General features: G+C 33.9%; 1 pseudogene; it reads right to left on the bottom strand.

Moving 5' to 3' along the window:
* Window positions 1-1,945: 1,945 nt before the first annotated feature.
* Window positions 1,946-3,857, bottom strand: LOC120172064 (annotated as a pseudogene).
* Window positions 3,858-6,067: the final 2,210 nt, after the last annotated feature.

Below are 6,067 nucleotides of genomic sequence, written 5' to 3' on the forward strand. Positions count from 1 at the left end.
TCTTCAGAACATTTAACAGATATATTTACTAAAGCTCTTGGTGTACAACAACATGAATATCTTGTATCCAAGTTTGGGGTAAAAGATATCTTCTACCCACCAACTTAAGGGGAGTGTTAGAAGTTTAAGTTAGTTATTTTTCTGTTTTAATTGTAACTGATTGATAGTTAGTTAGTTAGTTTAAATTGTATATATACCTATATTATTTCTTTTCTAATACATGAGGTATTACACAGTACAAGTATTTCCAATTTCAACACCGCTTGACACTTTATGATGCGTTTTTGACTCTTTAAAATCTTATATGTATAGTATAATCTAGTAAAACTTTAAGGGTAAATAATTTAAATATAAATAATTTTATAAAAGTTTTATAACTAATATATTTTTCAAAATCATATGTGGTGCATGTGTCGTGCCTTTCTGTAAAATATTTTAATGAAAGAAAAAAAGTTGGCGTTTTTACATAAATATCACCCTAACAGAAATTAATTACTTGTTAGGTACCGTTTCAAGAATTTTTACGAATATAGCAAGTAATTAATTTGTGTAAAAGCGCCAATTTTTTTCTGCATTAAATCCTAAAGACGTCGGGATTTCCAAGGAATTCACCCTAAGACGTCAAGATTTCCAACCGATTTTCAAAGGGTGGTTTGCATGCGAAAAGTTTCTCTTGACGCCAAGATATCCCATGCAGCCAAGTAATACTGTAGAAAACACCTTAGATGAATAATTAATCGGCTGAGTACATCATTTTAAGAAATAAACTTTCTCATCCACATTATCTGGCACTTTTATAGAACAAAAATGAGTGTTTACAAAGACAACATCAACAATGATAATTGAATTACCCAAATGATTAGAAAAGTCATCCATCAATTTCCCAGCAACACACAGAAAATGGAGAGTGGAACTACGATAAGCAAAATAGTCAGCCCTAATGATCTTACATCTGGCCCAAATATAAACCTCCCTTGAAATAAAAATATCTGCAAACAATGAACAAGAGATCATAAGTTTAATGCCTTGCAAAAATCAGGTACAAAAATTTCGTCTTTTTAATTATTTACTTGGTAGTGAAAATTACTATAAAAATAGGATAGACAGAGACAGAGAGAGGGGAATGAAGGATTTTTAAGGCTAAAAAAAGGAGAAAATACGGGAAAAAGTTTACATTGCTGCCTTTCCAAGATTGGTAAACCCGTAAATCACCCGACCCGCCGCCGATTGAACCCAGATCCGATCTCTGGGGAGGTGGCACCACATACATCTCTCCCTTTTACTCGCTCTTTTCACTCAGAATAACAATAAAAAAATTGGGAAGAAAAAAGATGGAGGTTTTAAGCAGAGAAATGGAAAGTCATGGTCGTATAGAGTCAAGGCAGAGCGAGTTAACAAAGTAATAGCGAGTGTAGAGGGATCGGCGACTAGGCATGATCCTTTTTCAAACAAAGTGGAGGAAAGCGGACAGTAGCCGGTTTTCTTTTTTGTTCTTTATTTTGTTTCTTGTGATTAAATTTCTTTACCCAACAAATAATTTCATAACTTCGCCATTATTTTCTTTATCAGCAAACTCCATTCTTTAACAAAATTTAAAAATTGAATCTAAAAAAATCATTTCTGATTTCAGCTATTACTTGCTGAAATCGAATCAATAGACTAAGTTAATGAATATCAACATGTACAATCTATAGACAAAGTTAATGAATATCAACATAATGATAACCCTTTAAAGCAAAGCAAAGTCGTATTATATTCTCAAAGAGAGTATTCAAAATCGAATCTTTATAGTAATATTTATGAGCCAATCGCTTGTTAAAAGAGGCAGGAGGGTACATATACTGAATACAATTGATGTTGCAAATGAAACTCCACTGCTGCTTAGAACTAAATGTACAAATCTTCCATGTTTGCAACTTTCTTTGTAAAAGGTTTAAAAGCAATAGAAAAAAGTAAACCTTTACCCGTCCGATGCCTTATCTGCGGTCTGTAGCCTTTTATGTCTCAAACTCTCACCCCACATCTTGGCCTCCGCGACAGCTCGTTCCCTGTCCAACATGACGCTTGGTTCCTTGGGAGACTCGTTCACACTAACCCTTTTAGCAGCTTCATATGGATGGGAAGTCAAGTAATCAAGAGCAAGCACTATCTCACTGATTGAGGGTCTGCAATTTGCATTCTCTTGGATGCATAGGAAGGCCACCTCTACGGCCTTCTTCATCGTTGACTTGGAGAAGTGACCTCTCAGCAGTGGATCCGCTAAGTTCGAAATGTTTGTTCCATCTCTCAACATTGGTCGTGCCTGCAAAATTCTCACAAGGTGAAACAAATCAATCTAATGGCTTCTTCTATATCATGTCTAGTGAGTAGAACAGTTTTTGGATGATCAAAGTATTACCCAATCAACAAGTAATCGTTCTTCACGAGCACGGCTGTCATCGTGAGCTTTACGTCCGGTAATCAGCTCCAATAGGACTACCCCGAAACTAAAGATGTCAGACTTCATGGTCAGTTTTCCACTGGTGAGGTACTCTGGGGCACAATAACCATGGGTTCCCATGATCCTGGTGGAAACATATGATTTATCCCCACTTGGACCAAATTTTGCAAGTCCAAAATCAGAGAGTTTGGGTTTGAATCCTTCACCTAAAAGTATGTTGGATGATTTTAGGTCTCTATATATAACAGGGGGGTTAGCTTCAGTGTGAAGGTATTCCAGGCCTTTCGCTGCACCAGCAGCAATTGTCATTCTCGTGTTCCAATCCAGTGGTTTTTGATCAGGTGTAAGATCTGCAACAACAAAAGCCATTGTTCATCAATTTAAATTTCTCAAAAGATGCAGAAACAAGGGTGTCATTTGTAGGAAATAGAAGGGGTACTGAAACAAGAGGGATGTGAAGATATTACAATGGAGGTGATCTTCCAAGGATCCCTGCTGCATGTATTCATATACGAGGAGGCGTTGATCCCTTCGGCACAATAGCCAATCAAACTGACAAGATTCTGGTGACGCAAAAGAGAAAGCATGAGAACTTCCACAAGGAATTCCTTCTCCCCTTGGAGCCCTGTCTTATCAAGTTGCTTAACAGCTACAACCTGCTAATAACCATAGTGCATGCGATTAAAAAGGAAAAAATGGGGGGAAATGTTGCAGCCAAAGAAGAATGTACCTGACCAGTACTTTCTAATTGCCCCTTGTAAACAGCCCCAAATCCACCTTGCCCTATCAAGGATTCTTTGCTGAAATTTCTTGTTGCACTTGCTAGTTGTTGATAGTTGAAAGTGTGAGCCCTGTTGCCCTCGTTAGGCTCATCAGTTGCACCAGATGACTCCCTTCTTAAGCTGCGATGCTCTTTGATCCTACTGAACCAGCCCCTGTTTTTGTTAAGCCATATCTTTCCACTATGACTAACATCAAATTTCATAAAATCTTTGAAACTGAAACATTTGTTTAGGAAACATAGTATGGATCCAAAGAATCTTATTAACCAGTTTTCATCAAACATCTCGAATCGGTTTTAAAAGAAATATTTAGTGTAAGTAAACAACATCCATCTTTCAAACCCCAAAACTTTATCACAACTAAACCTTAAAATCTTAAACCCTTATGTTCAACAAATCAAGTGTGAAACGAACTTGTATTCCATGGAAAAGCCTGACAAAAACTGATTCAAACAAAGCAAATGGAATGAAGAACAAGAAGAGTGAGGCATACATATCGGAAAAAGAAGAAATTGCATGAAAGAAAACAGACCAGAAGACGATTGAGGCTTGCATTTTCTGCTATGTTCTTTCGTGTCATCATCACTCTTCAGTTTCTTGCCTTTGGCCCAACCAATACAAGGGCAATAGCCCATTTTCTGCATATCAATTAAAAGAAAAGCTCACTTTGTCCCTTACCTTCTCTCTCTCTCTCTCTCTCTCTCTGTGTGTGTGTGTTTGTGTGTGTGTGTAACTTGAGGAAAACAAAAAGAGAAAAGAAAAGAAACGCTTTGAAATTCGACACAATAAGACTTGAGACGATAATGAACAGTTAAAAGAAAGAGTGAACCGCGTTTTGGCAGTCCTTCAGCCGCGTTGGTCTCATGAAAACAAGAATCAAAGTACCGCCTTTTTCATACGGAATGAGAATTGACAACATGAGCACCATTCCCAAGAATGATCATCACATCATAATAACTTTACAATCTTAATTTATGTCTAATTCTTTACAAATGACGTCAATTTAGAGGGATGTTACTATAAATACACCTATGGAAATAAATAATAAATATAATAAACAAGCTCTCATATTCTTTTTGACCTTTGAGTAAATATTTTTTATTTATTAAATGATATATATATATATGGGATTATTTTTAAATATGAAAAAGGAAAACTTGTAGTTGGGATCATGATCTTAAATTCAAGATAGGAAAAAAACCACATTTAATGAGATAGGTTGGCATAAATAACCAACCAATCAGTAGTAATTTTGAGGTAACAAGGAAGAAATGAAGAAATTTATTATTGATTTAATTTAGTTTATTTCTTTCCTTGTTTGATTAAGACTGATTCCCCCTATGCATCTTGTGTGCTATAGATGAATGAATAAAGAGACAAGATCCACAAAATCCTAGATTTCGTGTTCAAATGAAAAAAAAAACAGAAATATTTACATATGCGTGTGTGTGAGTGAATATCCACAGAAATATTCACAATGACAAGAAAAATAAGAAGATGAGAAAGATGGAAGAATACCTCCATTGAAGCCACCTCTACAGCTTATACTATCTTAGGACTTGGAAACAAGTGTTGGTATTGTTATAAATAGACAGCATGGGGGATGGAATTTAGGAAGACAGAAAAGCTTAAAGGAAAAAGGGGATGCCATTCCCAATTTGTTTTTAAAACTAACCCTCCAAATAAAGGATTTCTCTCTTTTTACAACAAGCTCTGATTTGAGTTTTAGATGTGTTTAGGAAAAGCTTTATTCCCTTCCCTTTTTCTTTTCCAGCATGTTAAGCTTGAAAAGAGAAAAATTATAAAGGCACGAGCCCAGCTGGACACACACACCAAGTCTGAAGCATTATAATGCATAAAAAAATAATTGCAGAGAGTTTTTCCTAGAACAACAAACGCCACTAATCTGATTTTCATCTGTTGTTCCCAAAGCAGAGAGTTGGATACCATAATGCTCCAACCCATGGATATCCTCGCACTTAGCCGGAGGAATAAGTGGTGTAAAAGCACACTGATTTGGATTTGGCTACCCCCCCCCAAAGCTCAAATCGGTTCCATACATGTCCCACCCCACCTGAAAGCTTCAAGCATCCAGCCAACAAATTACCACGAAGCTAAAATATTAGTTATGATTTTGAGAATAAAAAATAATCAATCATCATAACGGAATAAAAATAATAATTTGAAATACTAAACTTGTAGTTTACCTTTTATAATTTATGTGAGGATATTTTATTTTAAAATATATATTTATCTAATAGAATATAATATAAGTTGAAATAAAATTATATATATAAAAGAGATAATATATATATATATATATGATAGAATCTAATCTTAGTTCAAATATGTTTATATATAATTTTAAACGGGAAAATTATTGCAATTACCAAATTATATCAAAAAATATATTTATCTGATAGAATTTAAGTTATAATATGTTTATATATTGAAAAGAGATATAATTATTATAATTATTAGACTCTGTTAATATATATATTTGTATGATAAAATCTAATCTGAATTGAAATAAATTTATATATTTAAAAGAGAGATAATTATTATAACTATCAAAACTCTTTTAAAATATAATATTTAGTTTAAAATAATATATATCTAATAAAATCTAATTTGAGTTTAATTAGGTTTTTAAAAGTTAAGTAAATACATAAGATTTAGCAACTAAATTATGTCTTATGGGTTAAAATTTTTAGCAAATAAAAAAATTAAAATTATTTATTTCAATTGGAGGGATTGTATAGAGGTTAAGACGTTTACGTTTTAGCTTGGAATTGATATTGTGAGAACGAGATCGAATTTACAATAGAATGTTATAGTTTTATAT

Source organism: Hibiscus syriacus, unplaced genomic scaffold (genome assembly GCF_006381635.1).
Source record: "Hibiscus syriacus cultivar Baekdansim isolate YM2019G1 unplaced genomic scaffold, ASM638163v2 tig00111841_pilon, whole genome shotgun sequence".
NCBI lineage: Eukaryota > Viridiplantae > Streptophyta > Magnoliopsida > Malvales > Malvaceae > Hibiscus > Hibiscus syriacus.